A 19,492-nucleotide genomic window follows, 5' to 3' on the forward strand; every position below is an offset into this window, starting at 1 on the left:
GTTATATTTTGGACAGCATTCACTCCATTTTTATTTATGCCTTTGTATGCATGTGGGTTCCTAGAGGAAGTGTGGTAAGGGAAATGGTCTGTTGGAATAATTTTTATGAGTGTTTCCTTATGACCTGAGATGAAATGAGGAAGAAAATGGGTAGTATTACTCCACCTATTTTGGATGAGGTATTCCTAGGTCTTCTTTTATGCAGTCCCTATACAATTCTTATTCAGCCCGTATACAATTTTATGCAGCCCATGTTCAATTCTTATACAGCCTGTATATAATTTGTATAACAATATAAATTTTTATGCACTCATTTTTGTATATAACTTTTATACAGACTATACAGTTTTATATAACAACGTAAATTTCTACATACTCATTTTTGTATATAACTTGTATACAGACTGTATACAATTTTATACAGCCCATCCACAAATCTTATACAGCCCATGTTCAATTCTTATACAGCCCATGTACAATTCTTATACAGCATGTATATAATTTGTATAAAAATGTATATTTTTATACAAATTGTATACACTCATTTTTGTATATAACGTATACAGACTGTATAAAAACTGTAAAGAGATTTTATACAATCTGTATAGAGACTGTATACAACTTGTATATTATTCTATACAGAATGTAACCAAAATTTGTATGCAATTTTATACAGGTTTTATGCAATTTTTTCATAGGGGATTTTCATCTAGGGAAAGTTTCCCCAAGTACCAAATGGCTATGAATGCTCTCCTCGAGCCTTCATTGGAGCGCCTCAGAGGTGCCTTGAATGATATTCCGAAGGGACTCAAGGAATTGAGAAGATCAAATATGTAATTTATATACCTAATGAAGATAACAGTTTGTTCAGATCCCTGAAAATTGTCCAAGTGTATATGGTTTGCACAATATTCCAATGCATTTGCCACTGAATCACTGAAAACTTGAGCCGCTGGCGTAACCCTCATTTTGTTGCTCTTCCAATTAATGTGGCAAGAGTTCAGGCTGTTTGCAAGTCGCAAACCCTCACTGCTTGGCAGTTTATACAGAGCTTCTATGTATGACCATCTAATTGCCCTCCCTTCATATTAAATGACCCTTGCATCTGTTAGAGTGTTTTGGATCAATTTTAGCATGTGGCAGGGATCCAAGAAAATGTTCATTGCTGAGTCCTCTTCAAAGGGGTGTTGAAAGGACACCTTTAAATTGGAATTTTCAGCTATATTGGCACCTACAGCTGATGCCATGGTGATGTTGCTGGCTGAACCATCAAACGTTAAAGAAGCAACATGCACCCCTATGGCATGTAGCTTCTCGAGAGCCACAACAATTAAATTGGCCCTCTCAAGACCAGAGAGCGATTCAGCAAAGAAATATCCACATGGGATCTTCCAATGGCTGTGCACATGATGACACATGCCATCTTGGCCTTGGGAAGGAAGTCATTGTCTACTTCTGTCCCCCCGTCTACATAGGCCTCAGCCTTCACTCCATCAAACCCCTCAGTCTCTGTCAACGACATATCATCCATTGATAGGCAGACAAATGGTGTGACACCTCTAGGAGAGGAACGAAAAGCATGCATCTTGATTCCAGGGTAGTGTCATTGGCCCACTCCTATTCCTTCTTTATATATAAGACATTGGCGAAGTAGTGCAGAGTAAGTTACGATTATTTGCAGACGACTCTGTAGTTTACAGAGAAATCCGTTCCAGCAAAGATATAGATGAACTAACGAATGACCTTGCTGCTATCCAAGCTTGGTGCGATGCTTGGCAGTTAGAACTAAATTTGGAAAAATGCGTCGTAATGAATTTCTGGAAGAAGAATAACTCCCTACAGCGTAACTATATAATTCGGGGCACTGAATTAAAGGCAGTTGAATCCGTGAAATATCTAGGGGTTAGACTCAATAATGATCTATCGTTGAATAAACATATTCGAGAAATAAACGGTCAAGCTAATCGTAAAATGGGTTTTGTTAAAAGAATATTAGGAAAGTGCGACGACAAAGTGAGAGAAATTAGCTACTTTTCCCTCGTTAGACCACATTTGGAATACGCTGTCAGTGTTTGGGACCCTCATGAAAAAGGTTTGATAACAGAGTTAGATCGCGTGCAAAGAAGAGCTGCCAGGTATGTGAAAGGTCGTTACGATAGTCTTTTTAGTGTAACTGACCTCTTATATAAACTCGGATGGGAATCTCTGTCGGATCGTAGATTGAAAAATAGACTAAACCTTTTAAATAAATTCAAGAGCAGTGTCTTTTCTGACTAAGTTAAGTTTAAATAATGATCAGAATCATAAGAAGGTACCATATTATTTATGTTCACGTCACCAATAACACTAACATTACCTTTTAAACTATACATTAGCGGTTCAAATTCAGTTAAAAATTTTGATACCGGAAAATTTTTATCTCTATAAAGAGGAATTAACTGTAACTTAAAGTTTGAGGGCCACTTGAACAAAATCAGCGGTGACTGCTTGAACAACAGTAGAGTAGCAATCTATTTTCATTTGCACATAAACAATAATACCTCTCGCTCGACTACTATTACTAAATTGGGCAAAGTATTTATAACCTTTTAATTTGTAATAGTTAAGTCCATGTTCACAAAACCATATTTCACTTAATATGATTATAGTCGGTAAATAAGAAAGGCTATGTATATGCGTTTCAAATAAATCAAAATTTGCTCTGAGACTACGGATATTTTGGTGTATAATACTTAACATACTACTGTGAAACGTCTTACTATTAGTGCAATCTGACATTCTTAATTTTATAAAAAAATGTATATCGTCCAAAGTCGTCAAAACAAACACTGGTTCTTGCAGAGAACAATCCAAATGACCAATGATCAGAATACAACATTGGTCAATAATATAAACAAAAAACATTCCAAATCTTCATTCTGAATCACTAACATCGTTCTCTTTGGATAAATTTTCCTGTGTTCTAAACTCGTGTTCTACCAAGTTCTACGCGCATCAACTACTGCGCATACGGCGCTTTCCATTCGTGGCTGGCTAGAAGTTGACTAGAGTTAACACAAGGTGACACGAGAGTTGCCTGAATAGAAAGCACCCATTGACCCTCAAATGAGTGGAGTGGAGTATGTTCCTGGAATACCGATCAACAATCACTCATTTTGAGAATGAGTGGTCTTTCGAATGAGTGCGAGTGATCATTTGGAGCGAGTGTCGTTCTGGAATATGTCCCTAAAGCCCGTGTGACACTTTCCAATTTATTGGCCAATAAATCGGCACGCAATATTGCTAAAATATTGGGTGCTGCGTTTCATATGACACGTATCAATATTTACACCAATATTGCCCAAAATAGTGTTCTGATGCCCCGCTAGAGAGCACCATTGTTCTTCGATGATTTTTAGTTGCGTGGGCATTCATGTGATTTGTATGCTTCAATCAAGAGTGAAACAACTTCTTTCGTTCACATTTTATACACTTCAATTGAATTTTAGGAAAAAACAATGTTCTGCATCAAACCTGATGTTTTGCAAAGAGAATCAAAAGAAAAAGCTCTTGTTTAGGCCATTAGGAGTCAACAAAACTGACTTCTGATTGGAGATTGGCCGCGATAAAATAGAACCTATTCTAAAACCAAAATTAGGTGAGAAATTGTGTCTAATATTGTGGAAAGGATATTGTAATAGAAATTAGTGTGTCAGTAGGACCACAATCCAATATCCAATAGATTGGCCAATAAATTTGGAAATGTCATTCGGGCTCAAGGGCCGTATTATCTGGTATGGTATTTGGAGGAGGTGACAGACAGCTGAGATCACTTACGCCCTGAGGCAAGGTAAAGAAAGACGGAGAGTAACCCGGCGTCGGCATTCGCCTGCTCTCAACGAAAGGCACCAAGGGGACCACGCCTTAACGTCCCATCTGACGGACAGAGTGCTGTGCTTGAAATGTTCCGGATTTAAATGCTGGTGATTGGTCACCCCGTGCCAAACCAACACCACCTAGAGAGAAGGCCTGAGGGCTCGAGCGTGACGTCACAACCCGAAGGCCGTCCGGCCGATTGTGAACCATTCATCGTACTGAAAGCTCGTCTCTTGCATATGTACGGGAATTATCTATTTCATACAACTCCGAAAATTAGAGGATGAATATAACTAGTACAACCGCGTATTTATCATAGCCATTAAATTCGCATCTATGCAAACCATGAACCACTCAATGAAATTTTACCGTTAATGCATATTTTTTACTTTTAAACAAACCGTAGAAAGCCGCACTTTTTACTAAATATCAGAACTCATTAGTCGGATTCGTGAGATAGTAGCGACTTAATCAAACTTTTTTCACCATCGGAAAGCTTTTATAAAAATACTAAATAATCTTCGAAGAATTTTAACAGGAACTAGTCAAATTTCACTTACCATATATGAATCTTGCGTTGATTCGAGGTTCTCAAAGAAAAACAATGCGAACGTGCGATTAAATAAGACACCAGGATCAAATAAAAAAATACTGTAATAAATAATAAAGAAAGCTAATTTATTATATCTCTATATTTATTGATGCTGAATCACTTCACAAATTTCATTATCTTTCTTGCATTATTAAAGGCCTGTTTACACAATACATTAACACATAAGAGTTAATGTACGTTTGCGGGAATGATTTTGGTGAACCGGAACGGAACATGTAAGAATCCATGAACCAAATTAGAACAGGTTCTATTTTCTGTGCATGCATTCGCACAAGTTGGGTGGTTACACGGTGCATATTTGCGTTCATTCTCGCGATCATACATTTAGACATTAACCCGTACGTGTTAATTTATCGTGTAAACAGGCCTTAACATGAGAGCATTCGTCATTATTTCTACAACAGTATTTTTTTAAAAGATGTTGGGACAAACATACACAATTTTTTTGATAGCATTATTCATTTGGTGCCCATTGTCACAGATGTTGTCATTTAAATGGTAATTTAAACTCAACGCATTTATGCTGACACTGTGTAATGCATTCCTCTGACTGACTTCTTTTAGAAATTCTTCTTCTAAATAACTGCCCATGATTTTATTCATCACAACATATACATGAACAATAGCATTCACAGCAACTTCCTGAGAAACAAAAAGTCCACCTCGACTAAGGCACTTCACCAAATTATCGCTGTCTACCTCTTCTAACATTCTTTCCTTCACTTACCTTTTTTTACAAAATGAGCAATTCATCATTTTAAATATGATCTCACACAATACCCAGCTATGTATGTCAACACAGGTAGAGCATTGCTTACATTTTTTTATATCGTCAGACTCCACAGATATATTGTGGTGTAAAAATGAATCAACTGATTGTTTTTGCTCAAGCACATCATCAACATCATCATCATTTACACTATCCACTCATATATCTTTGTATGATTGAGACTAAAGCTTCAGAGGTCAGGAGTTTTGAAGCCTTAATTTGGTCTCTGACTCGTACAACTGCCTGATAAAAATGTGATAGTTAGAGCCAGCAAGCTGCCTGTAGAGACCAAATCGCTATTCAAAGCAGTCGGTCTGAACTTTGCCAGGCAACATTTACTCCATCCCTAACTCCACCATACAATAGGATGCCATTTCACAGAGGGAATGTGTGGTATGCATGAAGGCGGAATGGGTTTCTTTTGACAACCCACCCACGGTACCATCCCACCTCTTCACCCAATCGAACACTTTCTCTAATACCTTTCTCCCTTCAGAATCCAAAGTCATAGGTGTTTGCAAGGGGTCTTTTAATCTAATCCCTTTCCTCGTTGTCTTCACATTAACCACCTTCCACCAATCTGAAATTATTTGAACAAATTCAGCAGTTTCATTGTGATGCTTTAAATGTTTATCTTTCCCAAAGTCTTAAGGGCAGTGACCACTTAGTCATTAAACACTTGTAAGACCAGCTTCACATTCTGTCTCTCTATGTTTGAAAGTTAGAGTGCTTTCAAGGTGAGTGGATGCCCAAACCTAACTATCTCACCACACTCAATAAAATAAAGTTCCCTGATAGTCTGAAAGGGCGCAGTCAATTTTGGTGCACTGTCATCATTCAAATCAGGGAATAAGAATGACTGCCCATTACTCTGATTTAACAAATTGTTCCTACCATTTGATTAAGTGAACGGAGTCAAATAAAAAAAAGAGGGGCCGTGTTGCATCGCAAGGATGTGGATACACAATGCTTTGTTTCTCTGGTTCTGTGAACATTGAAACTGCTTTCCTATTAATAGCATCTGAGACAATGCTCACCACTCTGTATCCAATACCCTCCAATGTGATGATTATTTTTTTATTACATCATGCAATTCCCTAGTAGAAAAATTACACACTGGAAGTATGTGAACCACCTCTTTGAATGGTAACATTAAACTTGAAATCGTGAAAACATGTGCAATTTTTGCAACTGAGGAAGTTATGACTAAAGCCAACTCAGTTACCCCCTTTTTAATCAACATATGTCTTCAAATGAATTTCATTCATCATGAGGATGACATTTCTTTCATGGCATTTAAGTTTGGGAAAGACAATTTTGGCATATGTAAGTGAGTTACATAAATCTATTACTGGGGTTAAATTATGATTAGAACACACTAGACGAATGGTTGTGGGATGTGGAAGGGAGTACATGCCTGAATTCCTAGCAAATTTATAGGCATGAGGAGAAATTGTAAACAATATACAAGAATAAACTAAAGTCTCACTTCTATAACGATAGGTAAACTTGTTCATCATCATAATCTTCAGTTGTTCAATGATAAAGGTAACTTTCACTCCTACTTCATCATCTGCTGCCATAACATCTTTGCAACAGCCAATTGCAAGTCCATAGGGCCCTTAAAAGGGCCTTTAGACATGACAAAGGAGACAAATAAAACGAAGAACGGCCTCCAGCATCAAAAGCCATCCCGCCTTACGTCTCCACGGTCTCGGGGAAGATAACAAGGATTCTTGCTAAACACAACATTCGTAGCATTCGCCTTCCTCCTGGCAAACTCCGGGATCAGTTGGTCCGAGCCAAGCACCCTATTGGTCTCAAGACAGCCGGCATTTACCGCATTCCATGCGAATGTGGTAAAGTGTATATTGGAGAGACGGAGAGGGTCATTGAGACGAGGGTGAAGGAGCATCGACGCCACCTCCGACTCGGACAATTGGAAAAATCGGACATTGCTGAACACTGTGTCCAGGAAAATCACAATATCCACTGGGAAGAGACTGCCCAACTTGGAAGAACAAAAGGCTATTGGGACCGGATAACTAAAGAAGTCGCCGAGATCCGTCTTCACCCCAACAATATCAATAGAGATCGAGGACTGCAGCTAAGTAGCGCTTGGAACCTGGCATTAAATAGGACGAGGAAGGAGGAAAAATCCCGGACCAATCAGAGACCACCTAGGTAAAGGAGGAGGGTATATATATCGAAACACCGCGACATCGGCATCATCAGCCCTGAGGATGTTGGGAAAGTCTCCCAACGAAACGTCGGCCTACACCACGCAGACCCTGACCCGGTTGGAAACCCGAGAAGCTTTCATCCTCAAACAAGAATTTTGTAATGATCCTTATTTCTTGAAAATAAAAAGAACTCCTGTTAAACCTTGACTTTTCCTTCCTGAGATTTCATTAATGACCCTGTTCTAGGTAATCAGCAGTGCTGTCATAAATTTATCATATCAATAATTGGAAATTGTGGTTGCTCCATACGTATACTGTTGCTAAGACCTGAAGGCTTGATTTTCCGAAATTAAAGCTTGAGTGAATGACATTCTTGGCCCTAAATCTTTCTGGCACATGGGTGTCACAGGGAATAGAAGAGCTGCCCCAATCCTAATTAACACGTTATGAGGGATGTATGTCAAACTCTATTCTCAATAATCAAACCAACCTCAAGGGTTTAAGTGCCGTAGCCTTCGTTTTTCATTGCTATTTGTAACGTTTCATTAAGAAATTATGAGTTTTAAATAAGTAGAACATAATTTGATTTTGGATTTAAGTTATCATTCGAAAACAGGAAAAATATCTTCCCAAAATTACGAAAATCCTACATTATGTACCATTAAAAATGAGGTGAATGCATCAGTTAGAGATAATTTTGCCTAGTAGTATTAATCTTAAGTGGCTAAAAGTTCTGCGGCCATGGCCACTGGTTCTTCCTATGGTTACAGGTTACTCATGTCCATGGCCACAGAGATAATAGTCTGGACACAGAGCCCACAGGATGGCCACAGACAGTCTCACAATGGTCACAGACGACCACAAGATGGCCACAGACGGCCACAAGATGGCCACAAAATTTTCCTGCGGCCGTCTGTGGCCATTTTCACCAGGAAAGTCATTGAGAGTTTGATGGAAAGAAACTAGAAAAGCCACAATTCATTGTCTGTCAGTACCAAGTTCTTGATGGAGATCTTCGCTTACTAATGGAGAATGAAATTTAAGAAAAAGAGACATTCTCATCATTGAATCTCCATCTATTCTGGAACTTGTATAAAAATTATGAACAGCATAAAATGAAATCCAACAATAGTAAAAAAGAGATTACAAAATCAGCAGAATGACGTGATGATGCGAAATTTCTATTTCATTTTACTCAAGGTTTCCAGTTTTTTTAAGAAAACGGAAGATTTCCAAAGGTAAGTTTTCAGAAAATACCTAATTTAAGTAATGTCAGGTGGAATTTCCGAGCTCTTTTGTCATTTATTCTTTTACCAGAAGAAAAGAAGAAAAATTTGCGAAAAACGGGGTTCTAAGCAGAGGGTTTTAAACTACTTTTAGCACTTTTTATAACCAAAATAATTTCATTTTTCAAAGAACTCTTTTGTAAATTCAGGATTTATCAATATTTTGTTACTAACTGCCTCAATTTCTACCTTTTATGAAGATAAGTAGTTGTGTTTTATATTTCGGTGGTGTGGGTTAGTCCCGTCCCCCCCCCCCGGACGTCCCACCTCGCTACACCATTGCACAGGTGTGTGTTAATACATAAGTGCTATAAAATTGCATCATAATAAATTAATTTGTAGTCTAAATAAAAAACTTCTACAAAATGTGTTTTTCACCTTATAAGTTAATATGGTAAAATAAGTTTTTTGGGTTGGGGGTGAGCTTTTTTAAAAAGAAAATATATATAATGTCTTCTTCTTTAGTTTTGTGCAAAAGGTCATCAATTTATAGCACAGGAACATGGGGTTACAAAAAAGTTATAACCCTAATGGACATATACTAAATGCCCTTTAAGTGCATAGAATTATGCATTAAAAATTTATCTAAATAATTCACTCAAAAAATTTATAAATACTAAAAAACTTGCGTATGATGGAAAATATGAGATATTAACTGCAGTTACTAAAATTAGTAATGTGAAGAGAGCTCTAGATTTTTAAATTGCCGAAGAAATTCCTTCAACTTCAATCTTTTTACTGATGACGTTGACATAAATTTTTGAAAGGGTATCACCAGAATGTCAGTCAGACATGTTGTATGATTAAATTTTATTACTTCGCTCCCAAAATATCTGTGATAGCAATGCCTTTGCGGACTTACAAAAACCGGGGCTTTTCATTCCCTGCAGTAAAAATATGCGTATTCACCACTATTTTTACGTGAAATAATTTTTCCATGATAAAATAATCTCAATGGATATATCTCCACACGCAAAACCACGTGTCTAATACGACCAATTTCATTTTTTTAAACTATTTATACACAGAAGGGAAGTTGTTTCGTGCCAATCAACAGGACACAGTTACCAGGAAATATACGGCCATTCACCTGGGCAAGAAATTCCTTGATTGATCGTTTAAGGCTTAACCATAGCTAGCAATGTTTTCAAGAGGAAATATTATTGTCATTTGTATAAAGAATTGCACAGTGATTGTGGTGCAGGCACTCAAACTACAACACAATACTGATGTAATCATCGAAAGACATGCGAGTAAATCAACAATATAAACAGACTAGTCACTAAGCTGAGTACTCTCTCCATCAATCGTATATTATTATTAACTTGATATTTGCATATAAATTACATAGAAGCACAACATCAACTAACATAGATCAGACAATAAAACATTGATCAATCACACAATTGACATTGACATAACATTGAAAAATTTTCTTGAGGCAAAGTGCCTGCAGTTCTTATCGAAAGTGTTGCAATGCATGCCTTACTTTCAAATGTAAATAATTTTCTACCATTAAAAAATAGCAGTTACACATAAACGAATAAATTAATTAGTCTACGAAAATATAGCCCAGTAACATTACTTGAAAATTTATTTAATAAGGTCACAGATCTAAATAAATATTATTATATCATTTTCAACATAATGGGACATTTTTTATATTATACAAGCAGTTCTTGTAATAATAAGAATTGTTGACCTTGATTGCTAACAATTACCAATAACTAGTCAACTAAAAACTTAACCCTGTGTGTTTGCAAATGAAAGAAAAGTTGCATCTATTAAGAGAAAGTCTTTCCACATTCATTGCATTCATTGAGTAGGACAAGGTTTTCTTTGGTAGTGTAAGACTTTTCACATTCACTACACGAATATGATTTCTTCTTCATATGAATAGAAATGTGACAGACAAGGTGGCTTCTTCGTGAGAAAGACTTATCACATATATTGCAGGAATAAGGTCTCTCCTTCGTATGAGTCCGCATGTGATTGACAAGGGTGATCTCTTGAGAAAAAAACTTATCGCATTCATTGCAAGAATAAGGTTTCTCCTTCATATGAGTCCGCATGTGACAGACAAGGTGACTCTTTTGAGAGAAAGACTTATCACATTGATTGCAAGAATAAGGTTTATCCTTCGTATGAGTCCGAATGTGACGGACAAGGTTACTATTTAGAGAGAAAGACTTTTCACATTCATCGCAGGAATAAGGTTTCTCCTTCGTATGAGTCCGCATGTGATTGACAAGGTCGATCTTTTCAGAGAAAAACTTATCGCATTCATGGCAAGAATAAGGTTTCTCCTTCAGATGAGTCCGCATGTGACAGACAAGGTGACTCTTTTGAGAGAAAGACTTATCACATTGATTGCAAGAATAAGGTTTCTCCTTCGTATGAGTCCGCATGTGACGGACAAGGTGACTCTTTTGAGAGAAAGACTTTTCACATTCATCGCAGGTATAAGGTTTCTCCTTCGTATGAGTCCGCATGTGATTGACAAGGTCGATCTTTTCAGAGAAAAACTTATCGCATTCATGGCAAGAATAAGGTTTCTCCTTCAGATGAGTCCGCATGTGACAGACAAGGTGACTCTTTTGAGAGAAAGACTTATCACATTGATTGCAAGAATAAGGTTTATCCTTCGTATGAGTCCGAATGTGACGGACAAGGTGGCTGTTTTCAGAGAAAGACTTATCACATTCATTGCACGAATAAGGTTTCTCCTTCGTATGAGTCCGCATGTGATTGACAAGGGTGATCTCTTGAGAAAAAAACTTATCGTATTCATTGCAAGAATAAGGTTTCTCCTTCATATGAGTCCGCATGTGACAGACAAGGTGACTCTTTTGAGAGAAAGACTTATCACATTGATTGCAAGAATAAGGTTTATCCTTCGTATGAGTCCGAATGTGACGGACAAGGTTACACTTTTCAGAGAAAGACTTATCACATTCATAGCACGAATAAGGTTTCTCCTTTGTATGAGTCCGAATATGACGGTTAAGGTGGCTGTTTTCAGAGAAAGACTTATCACATTCATTGCAAGAATAAGGTTTCTCCTTCGTATGAGTCCGAATGTGACAGATGAGGTTACTCTTTCGAGAGAAAGACTTTTCACATTCATCGCAGGTATAAGGTTTCTCCTTCGTATGAGTCCGAATGTGACGGAGAAGGGTAGTCTTATCAGAGAAAGACTTATCACATACATTGCAAGAATAAGGTTTCTCCTTCGTATGAGTCCGATAGTGACGGACAAGGTGACTGTTTCGAGAGAAAGACTTTTCACATTCATTGCAAGAATAAGGTTTCTCCTTGGTATGAGTCCGCATGTGATAGACAAGATGACTCTTACAAGGGAAAGACTTATCACATTCATTGCAAGAATATAGTTTTATCTTCGTATGAGTCCGAGTGTGATGGACAAGGCTACTTGCATAGCTAGATTTCGAATGAAACCGTCCATCATTAGGATTTGAGCACAACGTTATTTTATCAGCAATCAATATATCATATTTTTTAAAGTCTTTATCAAACACCTTCCTGCCTTTCCTTGAATGTGATGCTCTAGTCTTTGGTTCAAGGACTGCAAACAAGGCTGAGGCTCGTTTAGAAGCTGGGGACTCTAGAAAAAATATACCATTAAAAATAAGTGAAGACAGGCATGAAATCTACGACTCGGTGAACTTATTTATAACAGCAAATTGACAGATATCAAGGTAGCTACGTAAACCGATTCTTCGGTTAGACGCTATCCACATAACAAGGTGTCAGTTAATTTTTTACGGTTGTTACCATATATTTATTTACAAATTTAATGGCACTGCTCCTAAGGGAAATTGAGCAAAATATTGCATACTTACCTCAAGTATCTACTCCAGAATACATATCAATGCACTTTTTCGTGCACAGAAGTAATCATACACTGAATTTACAAATGCCATGTACACACATAATGTTGAACTGAAAAATTTTTCATCATTATTAACCCATTATTCCTCAGACTGTATGTAATGGTTTTAAATTTGGTTTTTTCGTATATTCCAGTTTATTTTGACCTGATTAAGATATATTTTCATTAAAAAAATTATTTTCAACTTAATATATGATGTTCAAAATGTTGCGTTTCCGTAACGCTGGGAAAACTCCGGCAAAAAATTAAAATACAAGTTTTTATAACTTAAGTTTCACCTTTTATTTTTTATCGTGATTTGCATACTCAACACCTTCGCCCCGAATAATCAGTATTCCTTTGGTAAAATGCTTTTTTCTGCCTTGACGAACATGCTGGCATTCATGAATAGAATCCACAGCCATTGCCCCTAATCTGGATAAGATAACATGCTACAGAGTTATTGTGTACCCCTACCATTCCCTAAATGTAATCGTTTAAGACATTTGATTGCGGAATCAGATCACTCTTATTCAGCCTCCGTTTGTGCCCATTCGTCCTTACTATGGGTTCAATATTCTCGTGTGTTGAAGCAGAGGTGTCTACAGAATTATCATACCATCGCGCTAATAGAATATTTTTTGACTTGTCAAAGAAATAGTCAAAATCCTCTAGGTTTTTTGTCAAATCCCTCGGAGACTTGAGTGTGGAGTGTCCGGTTCCAACACACAGAATCGCGTTTCGGACATTTATAAAAATTCAACAGATATAGAGCAATCCTTTCTCCAAGTGGTAATGAACTATCTCTTCCTGGCTCAGCGCCTACATATGGCAAAAACTGATAGTGATAGTCCGTAGATGAGGCTAGACACTACAATTTATAACCAAGGATGAATATTTTAGCTGTGTCGCCCGAAATATAGAACCATTTAATCATCAACGCACAATTTACTTAAAATAAACCCAAAGTGAATGAAGTTTTAATTTAGACTTGAGAAAAGGCCTGAATTTTGAAAATGTTGTCAAACATCGGAGAGGCGTACAAATTTTATAATTTTATCAAAACTATTCTACGTCATAAAAAGTCTCAGAACTGGAACAGACATATCCTCTTTGTTTTTCCAGAACATATTAGTGCGTGGTAATGCATTGTACCCCGATAATATTAGGATCCCAATGAGATTTATTAGATCTGCCATACTTGGAGTAAACATGTTTATTTTCCTCCCCAGCGTACTTATTTGAATAGTTCGAAAATAATTCAAGTAATCCTTTACTAAGAAATAAGCGAAAGATCTCAATCTCAGCGCGTTTGACTGTATTTCAAGCAAGTCCTAGAAATGCCTGAAGGTAGCGGAATACTGCCGTCATTTATAACTATCTCCCCATCATCGGTGTTTCTTTGACGGTGAGGTCACTAACTTCTATATTCCCCGGAGAGTATCAACGCATCGACCTCATCGCTTTCTTCGCTAAGTTATTCCACTGCATCCAGTACTTTATCGCCCGTGGTGCCCCTCCTGAAAACACACATATCTGAAATACTGAGATAATGTAATTTTCATTGCATTTCCCAAATCTAGAAAACATTATAAACGACCTCTCCTGTAAATTATTATTCACTTCCCTTCTGCCAAAGTAAACTTCTGAGGCGTAGAAATAAGGCATAAAATTTTCCTCACTTTTTCAGTTGGATGAAATCCCTGGATGACGTTTCTTACAAGCCGAGAAAATAATATTGCAGTATTATTAATATAATTACTAAAAGTGAGATAAAAAAGGAATTTTGTGGGACTATTTCACTGATATCAACCCATTTTAAGCTAATTTCCTAGCTTTACACCACCTAAGCGCTAAAACAAAAGATAGCATGTACTTAGTACGATTGCTCAGGGGGAACTCCAAGGAGCGATTAGAGGAACACTCCACCTTCTGCAATAAACCTGTTTCGACCAATGCTTTTCTCAAACACTCATTCTATCGTCATCAACATTTAATGCATCGTAAGCTGAATGTAATTTCTACAAAGTAAGACTGCCATTCAACGGCTTGGGAATGACTGGCCTGGCCCTGTATCTATTCCACATGGGCGCGCAACGGTTCGAATCTACGAAGTAACAACTCGTAAAGATGACCATCATTGGAATCCATAAGCAATTAACTCATAACATTGTTCACCCACAACCTGAGAGCAACAAAATGCCGCTAAAATGCCATCACAAGACTACGTTGTCCAATTCAAAAGCCATATTGACGAGCTGCTTTTGCTTATAGAAGAGCCTCGCGGTCTACCAGAGAATTCCCATCGTTGCGTAAACGCAACATTATTTACAACAACCAGATTTATTCCGGTAACAATGAAAGTGAATGGCAACGATAAACATGATGAATAATGAAACTTAAAACTAATTTAAAACATTAGCGACAGTAAGATTCCTCAAGAAATCTTACAGAAAAATCTTCAGAAATCTTGCATAAACAAGAAGACTAACAGCAGTAATAGAATATCATATTGTCTGAGGGGCACTCCTCTATTCTAAAGAGACTTTCGTAACCACTACACCCTGCATTATTTATACAATTATTTCAAGTATAAAGGCATGGGGTATTAATGATCACATACCTTATGTCATTATATATTATAAAAGGATGGTCAGATGGGGTGCCTCATGTCCATATATCCGCGGTCATTGCCCTTCATTGGATAAATCGGATCCAAAGTGGGGAAAGCATCGCATTAGGATCCGAAGTTTTATATTATGGATTCAGTTTATACACACCCCAAATGAGAAGAAAGGAAAGGGTTCTAACCCTCTCTTTGAATGTGCCCTCACAGGTCCGTTGATATCTCTTTCTGCCAGTCTTAGTTTGAGAGCCTGGATTGTTCAGGATGGATTGGTATAAAAAACCATGATAACAGACCAGTTACGCAGAATGTTGAAATGAAAAAGAGCTTGTCATATTTGCACAATGGATCCAACATTTTGATAAAAGGATTTGCATGCAAAGATGGACTGAAACGGCATAAAGTAAATTTTGAAACGTATCAGTAGCCTACCCCCACACTACTTCCCAACTCCGTCGCAGGGCCATCTACAATCGTCTGATTTCAGTGGCTGACTCTGTATTCAAGGTGGAATTCACCATAGATTAAGTCTAGCAAAGAGTCATCACGTAGCTTGATTCATGAGTAAGTCTGTAAGAATATCTATTTCATTTCCTCACTTTGATGATTTATATACTTCATATTGTGACGAAAAGCCTCGTCACGGCTCATTCTGCGTTCGCGTCCTGCCCTTTTCCCCATTCAAGTTGGCGCGCGGCCGTAGCAAGCGATGAGCGACCTTTCTTTTTTTCTTTTTGTCGTCTGCTATCATTTTAGCATGTCTTTTGTTGTTCAATTGGGTATATGAGGCCCGGTATTATGTGAACTGGGGTTGGTAGGTTCGATTCCGGAGAAAGCGGTGGATGAATCCGCTAAAGAGGAGGGAGACCAGAGGTGACCGTGCCGAGGTGGGGCAGTAAGACGAGGCCGCTGCAGACGCGGGCTAGGGCGTCTTGGAGTTCGGAAAACGCGACAAAGGGGAAGGCGTGCCGGAGAGAAGAGCGTGGAGTGCAGTCGAGGAACGAGAAAAGTATCCTCGCCTTCGTCAAGACATCACGACAACGTCCGAGGATCTGCGGGATGTGGATCCCCGCGGTTGACGCATCGTGATTTGGCGACCCGCCGTTTGACACTTAAGTACTCTAAAACCCTCTCCCGGGACGGGGAAATATCCCGATCCTCCCCCCGCTCCAGCCAGCCCATACGCCCTCGAAGAAAGTCCCCAGTGTGCACGGGTGTCATCCTAATAACCAAGTGGTCTCATAAATAAACTCACGTCAGTCTTTCTCGGTCTAAAGACCGTCTTAATTGTATCACGTTTCTCCCGTTCACGTCATTCCATTTGGATTGACGACAGCTTCATTTTGATATAACAGAACGTGGAGCCTGTAATATTTTCAAGTAAAGCAACGAACATTACCCATAATTGTCTTAAAATGAAGTGCAGTGGTTTTTGTCGCAACTTGAGCAAGATAACGAGTGCCCGTGTAATGTCAATTCTTGAGATATTCAGTGTTATTTTTGTCCATTTCTGTGCATTTATCCCAGTAGTCATCTCATCCCTCATCTATTAATGTAAGATTTCTTTCTTTTTTCTGGCATATTTGTTTCGTTTTTCGCAAGTGTATCATTTATGTCTCGCCTAAGTCAGCATCACCCCCCATCCCTCATTAGTGTTTAAGGATAAAAGTGTTCGTTTTCTTTTCGTTTAATAAATTGCGTATGATATTCAAACGCTGTGTACGAGGTCATTCATCTCCTTGCTGCGCCATTGCCTTCAAAGCTCTGAGTTCCCATCTTGACCGCGAGCTGCAGAACCCACGAAAACTTCAGAACTTAGATCGTAATCTCCGTTCGACGATGCACGGTAGGTGGGCGTGTAACGTCACAATATGAAAAGCTGAAAATTGGCAAAAGATACCTGATTTCCAGGTTGTCCACATGCATCCATTTTCTAATTCCCTAACTCTTCCCTTATAATTTATCTATTTTCAGAAGCAATCATCGCAATAATATTTTAATTTTGAATGCATCCAGATTGAATTTTCATAAAACTCAAAGTACTTAAAATATGAAGTGATGTACAAAATACCACTAGATCATCCTAATAAAAAATAAACTTAGCAGTTAAAAGTTATAAGCAACATCCAATTATTCAAACTTCTCATATTCATCCTCAAAGAGGATGATACCTTGTACTTTGCTGTACAACCTTTAACAATTTGGATGGCGCTATAATCTTGAAATCTTAGCTAACGAGATTAAATAAGCAGGGCCTGGTCATTACTCTGCAGAACTACATCTGCTGCACACAAGGCATTGAAATTAAGTATAGCCTATTTTCGGCCAAATCAGTTTTTTTCCTTATCTCACTTTTTCCATGAATAACTTTTAAGCCTATTAAAGCACAGTTGTCTAGAGCACAAAACAGTGAATTGGTTGGGGTTGTAACAAAGCAAAATTTTACCATCATTTCAAAACCGATTAAAAACCACTTGATGTCATTTCAACAAGTTCAATGTTCATTTTATCTATGGACTGCACAACTGACATGGCACATAAATGGATTCTTGTGCCCATTATTCTTCTCAAGTGATTTATTGGGATTTTTTTCTATTACCCAGTCTTAATGACAAAATTGTTAGGTGAAGTACACTGGAATTCCCATATGAATACACATGACTGCATATATTGCTGAATGTCACTGATGCATGATGAAAATTTTACTAGACACTTTCCAATCTGATTACATTGTCAAGCAGAACTATAAATCATAAACTAAAGAATGTACTGATGGATAAACTAAAGGATGTACACTCAAAAAATACAAGTGCTACATCCTTCACATTGGGAGTGTCCAAAAACCGGGTCTCAGATTTCCATGAAATTTTCTTGTGTTATACATAGTCCATTGGGAGCTGTCCCTGAAACAGCCCCCATATGGGGTTATACAAATATATATAACCAAATAACTGTATAACCAAATAGTTTAAACTGAAATGCATTTAAACATTTACAGGTGAAATATATATATGTATAAGAGCCACTCTGCAAATGGTGAGCATTAGTCCAGTGGTTTAAGTGCCCAGTTGTCATGCCGAGGACCTGGGGTCGAGCCACATGCAATATTAAAATTTTCCATGAACTTCATGGAAAGATGACAAAAAACTAGCTCTTGTAAAATAAGAGTGTAGAAAGAAAGTACGAAAGAAATCAAAATCAAAATATTTTTGAACAAGAGATCTAGTTTTTGGACATCGCCTAGTCAGAATTAGTTAAATATCATTTCTCTGAAGAGTCACTTTCAGAGCACTCACCCTCTGCCTCTATCATAGACTCCATGGCCATTGTACGATTTTGAATCAGCTCCCCATTCTCCATAAGAGTAGGCTGAAAGTAAGCAAATATCAGATTTACAAAATAAATTTCTAAAAAAAATGAAATAAGAATCTTCATTTCTTGTGAATCTCATGCTAAATACAAAAACAAATAAAGTGACAACACCAACACTAACCCTAAACACTCTCCAACAATATGCTGTCCTAAATACTAAAATATAAACTCCTTTCTGGGGAAAAGGTGTAGGCCAAAAGAATAAGCAAAATGCAAGGTAAAAATACTGTGGGGCAACGGTCTTCTTCAGAGTTAGTTCTTCTATTCTTTATTATATACGGGATTTCTAAATGAGTCTTCTGAACTAGAGGAGTGAGAAGTCATATGGGATAACAGTTTTACTTATCAGCTCTCCGTCATGCATGGGGATGACCTTTTCAACTGTCTCCTGCAGGGGGAATTTACCATGGGCTGAGAGAATATTTCATTCAAGGCGTCGTGGGTTGACCTTATTTCTCTTGGCATGGCAAATCTACTGTTCAGTTCTCCTATTTTCTCTTCTTCACCACTCTTCAACTCACAGTCTAACCTCCACGATTCTCTTCTCTTTCTACCTCTCCTCCACCTGACAGGCAACACACCATCAGCTGTCGGGAATAGCCTTCGGCTGCAACATGTAGCCGTGTTTGATGTGTCTCTTCCAGCTGAAATTCGTCCGTATTTTACTAAACAGAGAGTGTTAGTTTCCTGAGGTTGGGGCACCTGGAGGAAACTTAGGAAGAAGTGGGTTTTCATAGAATACTCACCACGGGGCAGGAGGATTGCCAAAGCATGTTCTTATTTTGTAGAAGGAAGGAGTGCAGGTTCTGTCACCCTCCATTTGCTGCACACGGGTGTTGCTTGGAGGAAGGGGATTGGGAAAATTGTAGACCTTTCACTGGTCGCGTGCACATCAT

At 37.9% G+C, this 19,492-nt stretch overlaps 1 long non-coding RNA gene across 1 annotated transcript; it reads right to left on the minus strand.

Moving 5' to 3' along the window:
• Window positions 1-12,174: 12,174 nt before the first annotated feature.
• LOC124170268 lies at window positions 12,175-18,584 on the minus strand. The gene is made up of 2 exons (XR_006867403.1): window positions 18,521-18,584; window positions 12,175-12,331 (listed from the first exon to the last, which is right to left on the minus strand). It is a non-coding gene; the product is annotated as an uncharacterized LOC124170268 (long non-coding RNA).
• Between the last annotated feature and the right edge of the window lie 908 nt (window positions 18,585-19,492).

This window comes from Ischnura elegans, chromosome 13, assembly GCF_921293095.1.
Source record: "Ischnura elegans chromosome 13, ioIscEleg1.1, whole genome shotgun sequence".
NCBI classification, from domain to species: domain Eukaryota; kingdom Metazoa; phylum Arthropoda; class Insecta; order Odonata; family Coenagrionidae; genus Ischnura; species Ischnura elegans.